The sequence below is a fragment of the Panthera tigris genome, chromosome D3 (assembly GCF_018350195.1).
Source record: "Panthera tigris isolate Pti1 chromosome D3, P.tigris_Pti1_mat1.1, whole genome shotgun sequence".
Lineage (NCBI taxonomy): Eukaryota > Metazoa > Chordata > Mammalia > Carnivora > Felidae > Panthera > Panthera tigris.
This window is the reverse complement of record NC_056671.1, coordinates 82,906,194-82,925,907: the sequence shown is the minus strand read 5'-3', so window position 1 is coordinate 82,925,907 and position 19,714 is coordinate 82,906,194.

The following is a 19,714-nucleotide window of genomic DNA, read 5'->3' as shown; positions in this document are numbered from 1 at the left end:
ATATGTGGTATTTGGCTGGAATTAAGTCAATATGAACCCAAAGTATATTGAGATGAGTTAAAGGAATTTAAATAGTACACTAAAAACATATTTTTTAAAAAGCTTTTTTTAAATTTTTTAAACGTTTATTTATTTATTTATTTTTAAATGTTTTATATTTGAGAGACAGGGAGAGAGAGACAGAGTGCGAGTGGGGGAGGGGCAGAGAGAGAGGGAGACACAGAACTGGAAGCAGGCTCCAGGCTCCGAGCTGTCAGCACAGAGCCTGACGTGAGGCTTGAACTCATGAACTGCAAGATCATGACCCCAGCCGAAGTCAGTCGCTTAACTGACTGAGCCACCCAGGTGCCCCAACGTTTATTTATTTTTGAGACAGAGAGAGAGCATGAATGGGGGCGGGGCAGAGAGAGAGGGAGACACAGAATGGGAAGCAGGCTCCAGGCTCTGAGCCATCAGCCCAGAGCCCCACGCGGGGCTTGAACTCACCGACCGCGAGATCGTGACCTGAGCTGAAGTCGGACGCTTAACCAACTGAGCCACCCAGGCACCCCACTAAAAACATATTTTAATGAAAAGCTAGCACTTAAAAAAATCAAGACAAAAAAATATGAGAAATATAGAAAACAAAAAATCAAATGGCAGATTTAAATACAACAATATCAGTAATGCCATTAAATGTGAAAGGAATAATTCCTTTTGAAGGATGGAATTTATTAGGCTAAATTAAAAAGCAGGATACAGTTAGCTTCTCTATAAGAGACACACTTAAATTCAAAGACATAGACCTGTAAAAAGTAAAGAGAGAAAAAAAAAACACCATAGTAACCACATATTAAGTATTAAAAACTACAATAACTGTATTTATTTCAGACAAAATATACTTTCAGATGAGACATGCCACTAGTCAAATAGTACGATTTCATGATGTCAAAAGATTCAATATATCAAGTAGATATAAAAATTACAAATGCTTATGCACCTAACAATGGAATCCCCAAATAGCTGATGTGAAAATTGAGAGAAGTAAAAGAAAAAGAAAAAGTCCACCATTGATCTTAGAGACTTCAGCACTCTGCTAATGGTAATTGATACGACAAGCAGGAGCAAAATCAGTGAAGATACTAGAGTTGAAAAACAATACCAACCAACTTTGCCTTATCGATATTTATAAAATATACAACTCCAAACTGAAAATATATTATTTTTAAGGTCATATAGGATACTCTTTAGGATAGACCATATGCACAATGTTAGTAAAATACTGGCCCAAACCAAATGATTATGTTGATAGATGCAGAAATATCATTTGACAAAAGCCAATACCTATCACTTATAAAAACACATAAAAGCTGGAAATGCAAGGGAACATCCTTAACCTATTAAAGAGCTCCTGCAAAAAAAAAAAAAAAAAAAAAAAAAAAAAAAAAAAAAAAAAAGCAAGCAAGCAAAAGAAAATCCCACAGGTAATATCATAGCAAATGGCCAAAATAATAATCTTCCTCTAAAATTAAAGCCATGATGAATGACATTTGTTGTCATTATTCCTATTCAAATTGTACAGAAGTGCAATTAAGAACACAGATTTAAAGGTATACCAATTAAAAAGAAAAGTTAAAGTAAAATTCTAGGGGCACCTGGGTGGCTCAGTTGGTTAAATGTCCAACTCTTGGTTTTGGCTCAGAGCATGAACTCACAGCTCTGTGCTGGCAGGGCAGAGCCTGCTTGAGGTTCTCTCTCTACCTCTCTCTCTGTCCCTCCTCTGCTTGCTCCCTCTCTCTCTTTCTTGCTCTCAAATAAAAAACTTTAAAAAAAGAAAAATTCTATTTTCAGAAAACGTGAACTTGTATATAGAAAACAGTAGTAACTCTGCACAAATTAAAAAAAAATATTGGAACTAATAAGCTGGTTTAGGAAGTTAAAGAATATAAGATCAATTTATAAAAATAATTCATAAGCAATATTGTCAAGACAGTTCAATAGGGGAAAGGTTAATATTTACAACAAATGGTGTGGGGACAATGAGATAACCAGGTACAAAAACAAACAAACAAACAAAAAAATTAGGTCCTTACCTCACACCATACACAAAATTAACTCTAAAGGATCACAGACCTGAAATTAAAATAAAAACACTAAAACGTACTCAAATAAAACATATGAGAACTTGTTTGACCTTCCTTTAGGTAAAGATTTCTTAGACATGACTACAAAAGCATGGTTCATAAAATCAACTGAAAAATCAGAAAGTGGTTCCTTCTGGGGAAGAGGACTGAGTATCTAGGGTGACCAGGAGATGAAAACTGAGATCTGCAGAATTTCCTTAGAGATCTTTTATAATCATACAATTTTAAACTATGGGAAGACACTAATTTTACCAAAGTATTCTTATAAGATGAGAATATTTCAATATTATAAAATTTATGCTTTTTTTTCAAATTTTAGATATTTTAAAAAGTGAAATGGGAGGACTATACTGTTTGAGACTCAGAAAATTTAAAAATGACACTTCCAGGGGCACCTCGGTGGCTCCGTCGCATAAGCAACCAACTCTTGATTTCAGCTCGGGTCATGATTTCATGGTTCCTGGGATCAAGCCCGTGTGCTCTCTGCTCTGGGTGTGGAGCCTTTTTGGGATTCTCTCCTCTCTCTCTGCCCCTCAGAAAGTATCCTAAAAAGAAAAAAAAAAGTGATACATCCACCGTAACGTAACAGTTGGTTAAAAATACAAAGCTAAGTAGGCTAAATTCTCAGAAAAATGAGCTCTTCCTAGTAGAAGAGCGTCTTCGGTGGAGGTCATTGCTGGAGGGCTGATGGGTGAGGGAATGATGGCCCCATAGGTGGCGTACAAGGAACCACTGATTTTTTTCATAAACATTGGTAGCTCCATGTGAACAGACAGGATGCCCTCCTGTTCCAGATGAGTCCTGCTTATGCCTGGGGACAAGGCAATAAGAAAGAGAAAGTTCAATCTGGGTTGTAAAACCGAGCAGTAAGCTATTAATTGGAAATTGGTGGCATGCTATAACACAAAAGGAATCTTTGGATGGCTGGCACTCAGCAGAGGCAAAGTCCTAGTCCCGTCTTCAAAATAGTTGAAGTCAGGATAAACTAAATCTCACTTGAGGTACAACAGTCAGACCTAGCTAAATGAGAGAAATGATTGCCTCTGATCCCTATTACAGCCTTCTGACAGGGGATAAATAATATATACTTAAAACTCTACTCTGCCTTTATAACCAATGCCCAAAATATAATTTAAAAAATATGAAACATAAAAATAAGCAAGAGAGTTTGACTCTTCATCAAGAGAATCACAAGCAGCAGAGGCAGATGGGTGGATAGCCCACATATTGGAATTAGTGGACATGAGCTTCAGGGTAAATATAAAAAGCATACATATAGTGTATCTTTCCCAGACTTTTATTTCTAACCCGCCCCCCACCCCTGCCACCCTGTGTTTTTAGCTTTAAAGCTTGCATGTTTGTTTTATTGTTTCTGAAACTGTTTACTGTCTGGCATGATACTATTGTAAGTCAAAGATGCATGTTGTAAACTTGTTTAGAGAAATGACTAATGATTTAAAACAAAGAAAAGTATCTTAAAAGTCAATAATGGGAATGAGATGTAACCGTAAGAAAAAAACATAGTGAGCCCAAAAGAAGCCAGAAGGGAAGAAAAAGGAAACAAGAAATAGATGGGGAAAATAGAAAATAAACATCAAAATGATGGACTTTAACCTATACTTATTTATAATAAATGTAAATGCACTAAACAGTCTTAAAAAATGTTTAAAAATCCAGAATTACCAAAGTGGATAAAAGAAAAAAAGCCAACCTCATGCTGTTATAAGACTTTTCAGACTCTTTTTTTTTAAGTTTATTTATTTATTTTGAGAGACAGAGAGCACAAGCAGGGGAGGGGCAGAGACAAAGAGAGAGAAAGAGAGCCCCCCAAGTAGGCTCCAGACGGTCAGTGTAGAGCCCGATGTGGGGCTCAAACTCACAAAGCGTGAGCCTAAACCAAGAGTCACTTAACCAACTGAGCCACCCAAGCACCCTTTTCAGACTCTTAAAAATCATTTTGTCTGACTTTTGCTGGATATCATCTTAAATCATTTATTGATCTCATCAATGTGTCTTACACTTATACCATGTGATCTCTCATATCTAACTGTATTCTCTACAATCATTGTTTATTATTTAGTGTTTGTGACAGAAGAAAATATCTATTATTTTTAGGTACTAGAATTTGTTCATGTGTTCGTGTATTTGAATCTTTCACCAAAACTAAAAATACCATGCCGATTTCATGTCAAGGAAATCGAGACTAATAGCCGGGGTAAATTCATAAATATTCGTAGTTTCGTCCAAGATCTAGCCCCTAGAACATTTGGGAGCTGGAATTCAAGCTTCAGACTTTCTCCTTCCAAATTTTGTATCTGTCTATAACACGACGCCTCCTACAAGTAAGTGTATTTATCTTGCATTGTGAGCGTTAGAAGAGTTACCTGCATAACATTACTTGTAATCACCGACTTTCTAAACTTAAAATAAATGTCTCATTCCTGAATTAAGAGCCGAAAGCAGTCCTAATAGTCAAAACTTGCAAAGCGTCAATTTGAGGATAATAAAGAATGAAGACAGTTGTTTTTAAAATAGGCTGTGCATTTCCATTTTTAATTTTTCTAATTCCCCCATCTATTCATTAGGACAGTTTTCAAATGTGATTAGATTTGGAGGGATGGTTATACTCAAGGCCAATTATGTAAGTGTTCGAACTACATACCACATATTGGTCTATATTAAACTATGATCCTAACATTTGCTTCAGGCCACATTCCCAACTGTGCTGAATAATCGTTTCTACCTGTAATGCATCTACTAATTGGTAAAGCGTGTCTTTGTCAATTGGGCTCATTCTAAACTATTTTCAATTCATTAATGAAAAATATTGAGTTGATGTTCTCCAAATTGCCATAGATTTTCCTCACCTCATTGAAATTTAAACATGCACCTTTTCTTCTAAAACAAACAAACAAAAAATCTTTGGAGAGCAAATAGACATCCTCATTTGTAAATCTTGTTGAGGATACTTTCAGTCTTATTCATCTGATAATTTCAGGATGAGAATAATACATTGAATACAAAGAAAAAAAAATCTGATTTTGAATAAGACTTGCCATTTAAGAGTGAGGTACCTATTTTTAAAACCTCATACGTTATTAATTTTAATGAGATTGTTTTCTGTACTAATGAGACATTTAACCTGTGTAGGGAAGAATCAATTAGTCAAGTGTCATACAAATTTATTAGCAGGGAGTTCATAAATAATCAAGAGGTGTTGTTTTCTGTTCATAGATTAAGAACATTTTTCCTGTTATTGAATGTTAACTATTGTTTTCTTTTCCTTTAGTTTTAATGTTGTTTTTAAGATATTTGACTTCTCTAATTCTATTTTGCAACTAATGAGCACTAGTTAAGTGCCAAGCACTGCCTTAGGCATTTCATGCATCATCTTCTTTTGTCCTCGTATTAGTAATTTACTAATTTATATCATTTTTTGATGACTTAGTTGTAAAGGAAGGAAATAGTTTCTCCAAACCGACACAATTACTAAATTATGGAGTCAATATTTATATTCCATCTATCTGGATTTTAACCATTAAGCTAGAACAACAGTGTTGCCAATGGCATGCATCCATTCTTAATGTATTCGCCAAATACACACCGAACGCATGTTGCAGCACGTTCAGAACCAGGACCGGGAACAAAATTGATGATGACACGGAGGAACTCATTTTCTTCTGGAAAAATAGAAGACTCAGTAAATGAATTAAACATTATAATTGCTCAGATAGATTTGTACAGTTATATTGTATAATTGTAATTATTTTTAGAATGATTTCCACACACTTACTAGATGCCAGATACTGAATTAGGCAATGATTGAACACTACAGAATTTCAATCCTCATGAAATATATACTGTCACGCTGGAGATGCAAAGAAGTGAAAGATAACTAAATTAAAATATTGGACATAAGAGTTATAGAAACAGAGACAACCAAAGGTGGATTGCCAGATAAGACTTTCAGGACAAATTGCGTGGAAATTAGTACAAACAGCGGGATAAGAAAGACACCTAGAATGTTTTAGAAGGAGTTAAGAACACATGCAAGAAAACGTAACCTAAACCGAAGTTCAGCACTGAAAGCAGTTTTTCATCGTTAATAGGCACAAGATAGGATTAGGGTCGCTGGTTAGTTCAGAGATATCTCAAAAGTGGCATTAGCTTCGTGGCATACCAGCCATCAGGGTGCACATTCATAACACATCTGAGTAATAGAAATGGAATGATAATAGAAACATGATCAAAGTTAACAAATCCCTATTGAATCAGAAAATCCCCTAAGGATTTCCTGCACCAATGCTGCCCAGTAGAACTTGCTGTAATAAGGAGAATGTTCTGTATCTGGCCTCTCCAATACAGTGGCAATTAGCCATACGTGGCTAGTAAGATAGTGTGACTGAATAACTGAATATTTAATTTTACTTAATTTCATGTCTATCATATTAGATAGTGTGACACTATACAATGCCCAGCACTTCAGTGAAAAGACATTCAGTATGCTTCTTGTTACATTTCCACATCTGTAACAAATTTTCCCTATAATCTCTCCCTTTGCAATCATAACTGGTTCACATAGATTATTATCATCGCAGAATGACAAGTTTCATTAGGTTTGGTCTGATTATTTCCATGGGTGCAGCAAAATTTGAATAACCAGGTATGTCTACTTGGTTTACTTTTCAAATCATTACTGACACAATACTACTGAGTAACTAGTAAGGCCTTAGAATTAAATTATACACAGAAGTTTTCATAAGAAATATCAGATTGGATCTTTAAAAGCCTCTATTGTTTGCTATACTGTGACTAAGAAATCAAACTATAACACTCCCCTCAGTAAATTTTATCTGCAATACATATACAGGTGGGTGAATTTCTTTCTTCTGGAGACTCCCCAGATCTGCTGAGGTTCCTGGCCTGACAGGAGGTGACCTTGAACTTTACTGTGAGATGGCAGTCCTGGAAATCAGGTCCCACGCCTGTTTTCCCAGCAGGGCTCTCTAAGCACTGTCACACATAGAAAGCCAACCTTTGTTTCTTAATAGCTTTATGCCCCTGCTTAAATAAGAATTATCCACAAATGTGGAAGCACAGCTATGGCCTTGATTGCACAATGGATTTATCTAATTATATCTTGACAGAAAGAACCGATTTCTTATTGACTCTGTGCAGATAATTGCAGGGCTACAAAAATTGAATGGATTTATATGGGTTTCTGAATTGAGGGGGGGAGATGTGTGGGGATGAAACAGCACTTAAAAATGTTTTATTTCCATTTGCAAAAGCGTACTCGACTACATCAAGGAGTAGGGATAGATTAAGAAGACCTAAGACAGCATTTCCTTACTTGTCTCTTGAAAATAGAGTGTAAAAGCAACATTGACTGCGTTCCACTGGTATGGTCTGAAATTGTCAACACAGCTATCAGAAATGTGTACCAAAACACAATCCTTTCACCCATCAGTAGTTCCAAATATTTAGTGCAGTCCTTTATTTTCCATCTTGCTGCAGAAAAGATTCTTTAATTTGAGAATATCTTCAAGTCTTCCTAGGTATAGAACTAAGTGATATTTACTTCAGTTATGTAAACTTTACTTCAATTATGTAAACGTGTTGTTAATGACACAAGAGTTTCTGTAAAAAGGACTTTCGTTCAAAAGTCCTGTGTATTTAAATATTAGAAATTCTATTTCCTTGTATTCGGTGAGTTTGGGGAATAGGAGATTTAACTATGACTTACAGAGCACTATAAAACAATTGGAACAGAGCTGTTTTGAATACAAAGGATGTTATAATTAATTTACATATATTTCTGAAGATAGATAAAAATGTCTTTATTCACTAGGTAATCAAGACCATATCAATTACAGACACACACAGACATAGAGACTTTTTTAGTTTCAGTTCCAAAACTTTAGCCATTAGTTAAGATTAAACACAAAAACTGGCACAAAATTCAAAGAACTGTTTTCCTACAGAGGAGGCACAGTTAATAACTGATTTAAGTGCACTAATGAATAAATAGACAAAAAGACTAACAATTTTGATTCTTTATTGTCTTTCACCCAAGTGAGAGTAGATTTCTAGTATCCATCTACAAGATGGTCAAGTAGGCAGATCATAAAACCAAATTCTCACAAAAATCCCAGGCCCAGATGTCTTTGCTGACGAATTTTACTAAACATTTAAAGAAGAGCTAATACCAATTCTCTGCAAATTTTAACAAACAAAAATGAGAGTATAATTTCTAATTCATTAAAAGGGTCTGTGTTACCCTGATAGAAAGAAAGAGAGAACCTAAAACCACACAAAAATAAAAAACCCAAAACAGAAAAAAAAAATCAGAAGAAATCTAAAGGCCAATGTCTCTTATCAATATAGACCAAAAATCTTCAACAAAATACTACCCAACTAAGCCCCACAATATCTAAAATAATTATACACCATGACCCAGTGGAATCTATGCTTGGAATGCAAAGTTGGTTTATCATCCAAAAATCAATGAATGAAATATATCACATCAGTAGAATACGTGTCAAAGCGACTCATGATTATCTCAGTAGATACAGAAGAGCATTTGACAAGTTCACATCCCTTTCTTGATAAAAAATATGAACAACTATGAATGGAAAGGAACTCCCGCAAGCTGGTAAAAATCATCTATCAAAATCCAATGGCTAACATGCCCAAATTTGAAAGACTAAGTGTTTTCTCCACAAGATAGGACAAGACAAAGACTTCCTCCCACAGTAATTCTATTCAACATTGTACTTACTTCAGTTTCTAGCCAGAGCAATAAGAAAGAAAATAATACAAAAGGCCTCTACATTGGAAAGAAAGACATAAAACTATCACTATTCTCAGAAGACATGAGCTTATATTTAGAAAATAGAAGTAATTTATTTAAAAAAAACCCTTAAATCATGAAATGTTGTGACATACGTGGTTAATATACAAAAACCATTATATTTCAATGAATTTGCCATGAACAACACAAACTGAAAATAAGAAAATTCCACTTACAATAGCATAAAAGTAAATAAAATACTTTAGCAGTGTTTAACAAAAGAAGTACAAAAGTTACACCATAAATACTACAACACATCATTGAGAGAAATTCAAGAAACTTCTCATAAATTGAAAGAAATTCTAAAATCATCAGTCAGGAAACCTAATATTGTTAAGATATCAATATTCCCCAAACTGATCTACAAATTCAACACATTCTCTGTTAAACTCCCAGCACACCTTTTTTTTTCAGAAATTGATGAGCTAGATATAAAATTCATATGGATATTCAAGGAACCCAGAATAACCAAACAATCTTCAAAAGAGGAACAGATTTGGAGGACTCAAATTTTCCAATTTCCAAACCTACTGCAAAGCTAGAGTAGTCAAGACTGTGTGCTACTTACATCAAAGTAGACATATAAATCAACAGAACAGATTTGAGAATACAAGGATAAACCCTCATTTACAGTTGATTTATTTTTGACAAGGGTGGTGATTCTATTTAACAATGAAGGAATAGTTTCAAACAGTAATGTCAAGACAACTGAATGTATGCAAAAGCATGAATCTGGACCCCTATCTCATACCATATATAAAATTAGCTCAAAATGCTCCAAAGACATAAATGTGAAATACAAACCTATAATATTCTTATACAAATACATAGAGAAATCTCCATGTCCTTGTACTCAGCAATAGCCCCTTAAATATTCACTAAAATCACAAGTATTCTGAGGAAAAAAGAGATAAGTTGGACTTCAACAAAATTAAAAACTCTTGTGCTTGAAAGGACCCTATCGTCAAGGTAATGAAAAGACAACAGCCATCGAATTTGAGAAAATATTGGCAAATCATATATCTGACAAAAGACTTAATAGTAAAAAGACAAAAACACAATAACTAGGCAAAAAATCTGATTAGACAGTTTTCCAAAAAAGGCACACAAATGGCCAAAGAGCACATGCCATGTCTAAACCCATGAGCCATCGAGAAAATGAAAATCAAAGCCACAATGAGATATGTACATTTAACTATCTCTAGAATAACTATAATGAAAATGGCAGATAGTAGGATGTGTGTACAAGGATGTAGAGAAAATTAGACCACTAATGCACTGCTGGTGGGAAGGTAAAATGGAGAAGCCATTTTGGAAATACGTGTGGCCGGTCCTCAAAAAGTTAAGTATAGATTTACCATATGGCTCAGCAATTTCATTCCTTGGTATATGTCCAAGAAAACATGTATTCACACAATCCTATATATGATTATTCATAGCAACATTATTCATAATACCTGAAAAGTGGTAAAAACCTACATGTTCATCAATTGACAAATGGGTAAAAAAAATGTAGAATATCTAATCAATGAAATGTTATTTAGCAATAAACTGAAGGGACTGCTGATATAGTCTACAACATGTATAAATCTTGAAACCATCTGCTAAATGGAAGAATCCAGATTAGATAGATAGATAGATAGATAGATAGATAGATAGATAGATAGATACATGATAGATACAGATGATAGATAGAGGATAGACAGATAAATAGATATAAAGATGTATAGATATATAGATAATATGATTTCATTTATATGAAATCTCTATTACAGGCAATTCTCTAGACAAAGCTCTAGTAGTTTTCTGTGGCTGAGAGGGAAATGATGGTAGGGGAGTATGGAATAATGACTAAAGTGTATGTGGTTACTTTTATGGATTAAAAGAATTTCAAAAGTGATAATGGTGATGATTCTGTAGTTTAGGAAAGCATTTTACAGAATTTGGAATCATTACCATTATCGCTTTTGAAACTCTGTTATTAGTGCAATGAGAATAAAAGGTATGAAGAAGAGACTGTCCATGGAGAGACTTGATTTGATACCCAAAGAATTTGTGATGATATAAAATGTAAAATGCATAAAATATAAAATGTATATGGGCTCCAAGACAGGAAATTTTCTGGAAGGAGAATTATTGACAGATAACAAGGAAAAGATTCTGTAATTTAAATAGTTACATTGTGAGCCACAATAAATTATGGAATAATAAAAACAAAGTAAAGACTTGCGTTTGAGTTAAAGATTACTGCAGCCTTGTTTACAATAGCCAAGATACGGAAGCAACCCAAGTGTCCATTCATACATGAATGGATAGAGTATGTGGTGTATTTAGACACGATGGAATATCACTCAGTCATAAAAAAAGAATGAAATCTTGCCATTTGCCACAACATGGATAGTGAAAACAGTCCTTCAGAAAAAGACAAATACCATACGATTGCACTCATATGTGGAATTTAAGAAACAAAACAAATGGGCAAAGAGAAAAAGAGAAACAAACAAACGAAAAATAGACTCTTAAACACAGGGAACAAACTGGTGATTGCTGAAAGGAAGGTGGGTGGGGAGATGGGTGCAATAAATAAGGGGGATTAGAATGCACTTATTTTGGGGCACGTGGGTGGCTCGGTCTAGTGCCTGACTCTGGATTTCAGGTCAGGTCATGATCTCATGGGCTGGTGAGTTCGAGCCCTGCATCGGGCTCCATGCTGACAGTGCAAAGCCTGATTGGGATTCTCTCTATCCCCCCCTCTCTCTGCCCTCCTCTGCTTGCATTCTCATGTTCTCTAGATAAGTAAATAAACACTTAAAAAAAGAAAAGAATGCACTTACCTTGATGACTACTGAGAAATGTATAGAATTATTGGATCATTATATTGTACACTTGAAACTAATATATATATTATATATATGCATATGTGCATATATGCATATATATAATATATATTATTATATATAACACTGTGTTAATTATACTTTAATTAAACAACAAAAAAAGGTAAAAAAATAAAAAAACAAGTAAATTAACCAAAGAAAAAGAGGCAGAAAAATAAAATAAAACAAAGTTATTTACAGCCCCAATGAGATCAGAGGGAACAGTACTTCTAACCAAAAATAACAGAAAAATAGTATAAAAAAATCAATGTTAGAAAAAATTGTGAAGTGTTCAAAAAAATTTCAAGACAATAGATGCCTCTCAAGGAACGAAACAAACAACAACAACAAAAAAAAAGCTAAGTAAAAGATCTCAGAGTAGAGTTTTTTTTTTTTAATGACATATGAAGGAAAACTGTATTAAAAGAAAAAAGGACATGAATGAAAATAATATCAAGGATATGATAGACACGCTTGCTAAGTATCACCCTCAAAATTAAAGAATTTAAAAACCATTAAAATTATTGTAGATAAGTTGTTAAAGACAGCAGGAGATGTGGGATATTCCTATAATACCGAGGAATAGAGTCTTGAAAAATGTTAATAGAAATAAAATTCAATGAAAATAGAAGGAAACAAAAACAAAACACTATTTGAATATGAAGGTACAAAAGGGTTTACTACATCAGGAAAATCTGATTCAACATAATCATAACACAACTGCATATTCTCCCAAAGTGATTTCTCTGTAAATGTAAAAGAACCTCAGTCTCCTTCAGGAAGCAAAAGCAGGGGTGGCACAAAACAAGGGTCTCTTTTTGTCTAATGGCCAATATTTCTTTTTCTTCCTGGGAAGAACCATAGTGTATTCTAGTTAGCAGTTCACACAGTAAAAAGATTGCTTTTGGCAGACTTTCTTGTAACTATCGTGAACTATGAAATGTAGCGGGCATTATGGGTATGTATTTGGAGGAACTTTGAAGTTTCTGGATCAGCTGCACATAAGCCCTTTTTTTTTTGGAACCCTTTTTCTTTCCAGACATATCGACTTGTAACTGGAAACCCTGAGTCTATCTTGAAGAAAGTGGTAACATTGAGGATAGAAGCCATGCACTGATAATGGTTGAAAAGAAAGCTAATACTTTTTCTTTTTCTTTTTTTTCCAATATATGAAATTTATTGTCAAATTGGTTTCCATACAACACCCAGTGCTCATCCCAAAAGGTGCCCTCCTCAATACCCATCACCCACCCTCCGCTCCCTCCCACCCCCCATCAACCCTCAGTTTGTTCTCAGTTTTTAAGAGTCTCTTATGCTTTGGCTAATACTTTTTCTAGGTAGCCCACCAAGGCTAGCTGTTGTTTGCATGACAAAGAATTGGGCCTCTACTGTGTTTAAACCACTTTTTTTTTTTTTTTCTTTTCGGGGGGCGGGGTTCTATCCTATGTAGTTGAATCTCATCCTACACAGAGTACCAGCTGTGGAGTACTACCATAACGGATCAAAGATTATAGAATTAGCCAACTGGACGAAAGGAGAAAATATATGATAAGGAACGTCACGTTTTAGGCTGCAAAGTTGCTGACCATCATTTTGTAGTGGCAAAACAGTAGGTCAGATGGTTGGGTCCCTTCCGTATTTTGGAAGGAAGAGCTACGATTCCTGAGGCTGACATATGATGAAATTCAGAATGTTGCTGTGCATTGGCTCGTTCCGCATGCTTTCAACAAAACCCTACCGATGAGAAATAAATGGAGTCTGGAGCTTTCTAATCTACTAACAGAGATGGAAGGAAATGCCTTTTGCCAAGGGAGAAGCTCTCTGCCTCTGGCTTACCAAACAGGTTGCCAGACCGTCTGTCATTTGGAACATTTTCAGGGTCAAAAATGCAATCGCTTCTACGTGTACCTTGAATCCGTTATGAACAGCGGTTGTAAAAATGCAGATAGGGTGGGAAATAATGCTGGCGCCTTGCCAGGACAAGGCGGTGCGCTATTGGCAAAGGTGGTAACCGCTTCTGATTGCCTCCAGGCAGTGAGAGGAGGGGGCTGGCAGTGCGTAAAAGCCAGTTCGTGCAAGTTTAAAAACTCTGACAGACTAGGTAGTTGGCTGTGCTCTTTTCATAAAAATAAAACAAAAGCAAAAGCAAATAGCCTCAGTGTCTACTATATTTTCGAAGGAATGCATCCTTATGAAGGTGTTGAACTCCAAAGACTGAAATGATGTCATATTGTCATTCATGCAGGATGTGCAGATGTGGCAGAAGCAGGTACGTTTCTAGTGCTTCTTCTTGCTTAACAAGAGGCCCGAGTTTTATTCTGTGTGGCAAAGAGCCTGGCTAAAGGATTTCATTTCTGGGGCGCCTGGGTGGCTCAGTCGGTTGAGTGACCGACTTCAGCTCAGGTCATGATCTCACGGTTTGTGAGTTCGGCCCCGTGTCAGACTCTGTGCTGACAGCTCAGAGCCTGGAACCTGCTTCGGATTCTGTGTCTCCCTCTCTCTCTGCCCCTCCCCACTCATGCTCTTTCTCTGTCTCAGAAATTAAATAAACATTAAAAAAAATTTAAAAAAAAAAAGGATTTCATTTCTAACTTGTTGCCTTTCTGGCAGCTGGAGAGGATCCATTAATTGCAGTCAAACTTTTTGGACAAGCTTCTGGGAAAACTGGATAGGGATGATTGACTCAGCTAGTGGTTAGTCTCATTTGCTTTTCTCACATTTCCTCTTCTTTCTGCTAAAATTGTGGATTCGAATTCCAGCAGTGGAATGGTATTTTGAATCATGCATGAAAGTCACTGGAACAGAAGGCTGGGGTGCTCTGCGTGGCATGTGCCTGTGTGCTTGTGTTGTTTAGTTTGGCTTTGTTTTGTTTAACGCGAGGGAAATCTAAACATCAAAATTTCGCTGGGATATAGTTACTTTGGCTATGTCCTCTCTTACTCTCTTTTCTGATATAGAATTCTAACATGATAACTGCCATTTCATTAGCCATCCTGAAGTACAAGATGAACTTGAATTTCAAAGTCATGCACCAATGTCGGTACAATAGAAATGTAGGAGGAATTTGGGTACTTGATGACCACAGAATAGCCGTTCTAGATACGTTTTATCACTGGTTTTGTATTGGAGATGCGCACCTACATCTTGTTGGTTTCTTTTGGCTTTGCATTATATGCATCCAATCTTAATATAAAAATGGAGAAAATAATATACCAGAAGGACAAAATAATTTTAGCCCCAAACTTTTTCATAGCACCCTTGATGTTACAACATAGCTTGAGGATGAGTATCCTCAAAGACTTTAAAGAAGTAAAATGCATTCTGAGAAGTATGTATACAAATTTCCTTGTAAAAATCAAAGCTATGGAGTTATTCTTGGTCATGAATTAATTTAGAGATTCTAGCGCCCATGAGATTTTCTTGAGCAAAATTTTGGTGAAAAAAATAGATGCGACACAGTGTGATTTGGAAATGAATATAAAATAAAATGGCTGGCAGTTACTAAAATTGTATTTAACCATAGAATTATAAATTATATGGGGACACCTGTGTGGCTCAGATAGTTAAGCGTCCAACTTTGGCTCAGGTCATGACCGCATGGTTAGTGAGTTTGAGCCCCACGTCAGGCTCTGTGCTGACAGCTCAGAGCCTGGAGCCTGCTTCGAATTCTGTGTCTCCCTCTCTCTCTCTTCCCCTCTCCTGTTTGTGCTCACTCTCTCTCTCAAGAATAAATAAATAAACTTAAAAAAGAAATTATATGATATAGTAAGCAATGATAAGAAAATGAAGAATTATTAAGGAGAAATAAAAAATGGTGTGTATATATATTCATGTGTATGTATATGCATTCATACATGCATAAGTGTATATGAAATAAACATGAATTGAAGGGTGTATATATACATATATATGAATATGGAAGATGTAGTCTGTTAGAATGTGTAAAAAATGCTCAATAAGTGTGAAAGGTACTTATTTCAAAGAAACTTCTAATGATATTTGTTATTAAAACAACTATACTATTCAACAAAAACATGGGGAAAAGGGAAACAGTAACATATCTGTCAATGGAGAGTTGTTTGGAATGGCAGTAAGGCCATGAATATTGTAAAAGATTCATCTAATTGGAAATGGAGATGATATGATAGAAGTGTGTGGGTAGAATATCTTTGTGAGAGTAACAATACATAAGTTGTTTTCATATAATGGATACATAATGAGCATCTTGAAATGGTAAGTGGCCATCGACAGAATGGAAAACCAATGTAGAATTATAAAATTAACACTGGGATGAAAAGTAACAAATAGCAATTTGACCAAATCAGCAGCAGTGAAGCAAATGAGAACAAATGGAATAAAAAATAGTAATAGATGAAGATAGCTGGAACACACTAAATCAAGGGTGTCTTTTCTTACATCACATGTGAACAGACTTGATTTTACCACTAGAACACAGACTGTTCTAAAAAGACTAAAGCTCAACACCCAATTATATTTCATCTTTTAAGAAACATATTTGAAGTAGTGTTTTATGGAAGTGATGAAAATAAAGAGATACGTAAAGAGATTCGAAACATTTCCAAATACGAAAAAAAAAGATATGATAATATTTATGTGCAAAACATTAAGATAAAAGAAACCTATTCTCAGACAAAAGCTAAAGTTCATTATCCCTAGCAGAACACACGCTATAGGGAATGCTAAAAAAAAAAATTTAAAGCAAAATTGATGATATCAAATGGAATGACAAAGTCCAGGCAAGAATTAAGAAGGAGTAAATATCTGGGTTGAAAAAACAAACACATAAACAAAGAAACAAGCAAACTACATGTAGTGATATCGGGGGACATATGTATATATGTTATATAATTATGTTACATATACATGTATATCATCATTATATATAATTTATTCATATATTTTAGATGCACGTACATGTAAATAGACAAAACCATCAACTAAACAGCACCAATTTCTGAATTAGTTAAAATAAGAACAATAAGACTATGTTTTTTGCAGGGGGCCTGGATGACTCAGTTAGTTAGCAGCTAACTGACTCTTGATTGTGGCTCCAGTCATGATCTCTGGTTCATGAGATTGAGCCCCGTATGTGGCTCTACACTGACAGTGTGAAGCCTGCTTGGGATTCTCTCTCTCTCTCTCTCTCTCTCTCTGCCTCTCTGCTCCTACCCCACTCACATGTTCTGTCTCTCTCTCTCTCTCAAAATAAATAAATATACATATATTTTTAATTAAAAATATTTTTGGCAAAAAATAATTTTTAAATACAAAGAACTAGATTGTTTTAAAGTATGACATTTGACTTTTTAATGGCTATTTACTTTTGAGAGAGATAAAGACAGAGCGCAAGCATGGTGGGGGCAGAGAGAGAGGGAGACACAGAATCCGAAGCAGGCTCCAGGCTCTGAGCTGTCAGCGCAGAGCCTGATGTGGGGCTCGAACCCAGGAATGGTGAGATAGTGACCTGAGCTGAAGTCAGATGCTTAACCGATTGAGCCACCCAGGCTCCCCAAAAGTAAAATATTTGAAAAAAAATACACTGAAAACCTTAAGAGAATGAATGTATTGGTATTTTAACCAAAAATGTTCAGATAAAGAATATTACCAAATATTGGGAAAGACATATTGTAATTTTTAAATGAAGTTATTCATAAAGAAGACATAAAATTGTTTGTGGACCTAAAAGAGAGGGTTTCAAAATGCATAAAGCAGTGATCCACATAGTCAAGGCTAGAAGTATAAATATTCACAAATACAGTTGGAGATTTTAAGAAATGTTATTGTTAAATTACAGAAACAAGTAGAAAAAATACAGAAAATAAGAAGAAAGTAAAAAATAGAGAAAAATTAGTAAACTTATAGATTTGCACACCATCGACCAAATGGACCTAATTAACATATATAACAGTCAACAGCCTATAACTGTACAATATATACTTTTTTTGCAAGTGCGTTTATAATATTTACAGATACTTATTTAGAGTCACAAATCTTAATAAATATTGAAATTTTAAAATGACCCAGGGTACATGCTCTAATCACAGTAGTCAATTAGACATTGCTAAAATTAAAATAAGAAGAAAACCCACAAATATCTGTACAGAAAGCAACATACTCCTAAATAATCTCAGGGTCTAAAAAAAGAATCATAAAGGAAGTTGAAATAAATATTTCAAACGGAATGAAAATGAACACAGAACATATCCTAATTTGTGGATGGACTTCCACTTAGAATGAAGTATGCTTTAACACAAAAAGTTGCCTCTAATTTGACAATGAGAAAAATGAAAGAAGAAAGAAAGAAAGAAAGAAAGAAAGAAAGAAAGAAAGAAAGAAAGAAAGAAAACAGATCAGCTATAAGTTCAGAACAATTCTTATTCCCACTAGAAAACTGAAGTTAAAAGGTAATGAAGGAATCTGAAACGCGAAGAGGTTTAAATTCTTCCAAGCAGTGGAGGGACATACATATTTGATGATCTATAACAGAGCGCAAGACAATCTGAAACTGTCCCGGCCACAATATAAGCAGGTAAAATTTAACTTGGCTAAAAGTCAAGTGGGAACTAATAAACCCGAAGTTGCTGGAGGCACTTAGCAACTGCCCTCACTCAGCCATATAGCACTGTATCACTTGAAATCTCATTCCCCCTGGGTGCTCAGCAGAGAAATTGAGTGCAGGGCAAAAGACTGAAGAAAGCAACGTAGAGTGGCTCAGATGAGCAGAGGGTGATTGTCAGCTATGGCGGGCCACGTAGGAAACCTCTCCCATTTCCCAAGTCCCTTATTTTTACAAAGCAAATGCCTTAGTCCTCTGGGGTAGGATCAACAAACCCTTTTGCCTACAGAACCTGAAGGAGTTAATCACAGACAGCACAGAAGACACAAACACCACACTGCCTGCTTTTCTAAACTTGTTCTGGAATAAAGCTAAAGGTCTCCCTCGCTGAGGAGTGGCAAGAAATCACGCTCCTATGCAGGGCTCCAAGGAGCTTGTCACTTGCTGCAAGGGAGATAGACACAAAATGCTTCTAGTTGCCCCCACGCTTCATTCCTATGGAGCAAAAAGACACAGAAGGAAGGGCGAGACTCAAAAGATTTGAAGCTGGTGAAGAGGATAGGGTGGCCAGCGGTCATGCCCTCCAGAATGATTCTCTACACCGCAAATCTCAGATTGCTGGGCCACTCCCCTGCAAGGCACAGGGAAAGGCTGTGGACGAAGGAAAGTCAAAGAGAAATTCTCCGCAACAAATTGAGAGTCAAGCATGTGAGGTTTAACATGGTATCACATATCTATATATGATACATATTGCTGTGGTTTCCCACAGCTGAGGGTCGTACAGTAAATCCACACCCAACTCAACCACAGATACGAGAGTTTGACCGACAAGGGGATGAGGGCATAGCAATGCTGAGACAGGCACCTCTAAGTACAGAACTTTCCTAAGACCGAGAGAACAGAAGACTGGACCGGCAACAACAGATGAATTCCCTACATCCCATCACAGGTGTAACACAATCTATTGCTAGAGAGGGCAGGTGCGTAAACAGATTCCCTGCCGTGGCACAGACGTTTAGGGAGGGCTGACGCTGGAATGAAGCGCTAACTCCGAGAAAAACTTTCTAGCACTCCAGCCTCTAGTTTAAGCACTTAACCCACCATAGAAGTATTTGAACCTGTGACATTGGAAAGTAACCACAGTAATAAGAACGACAAGCCGCAACAGCAACTATAACAAACCCGCACTATTCTAGACCGTGTTGGTTCAATGGCCCACTCTAACGGCTGACAAAAGACCTGTGTGCTTGCCAAGCTTCCACATTCATGGTGGTTTCTATCAATT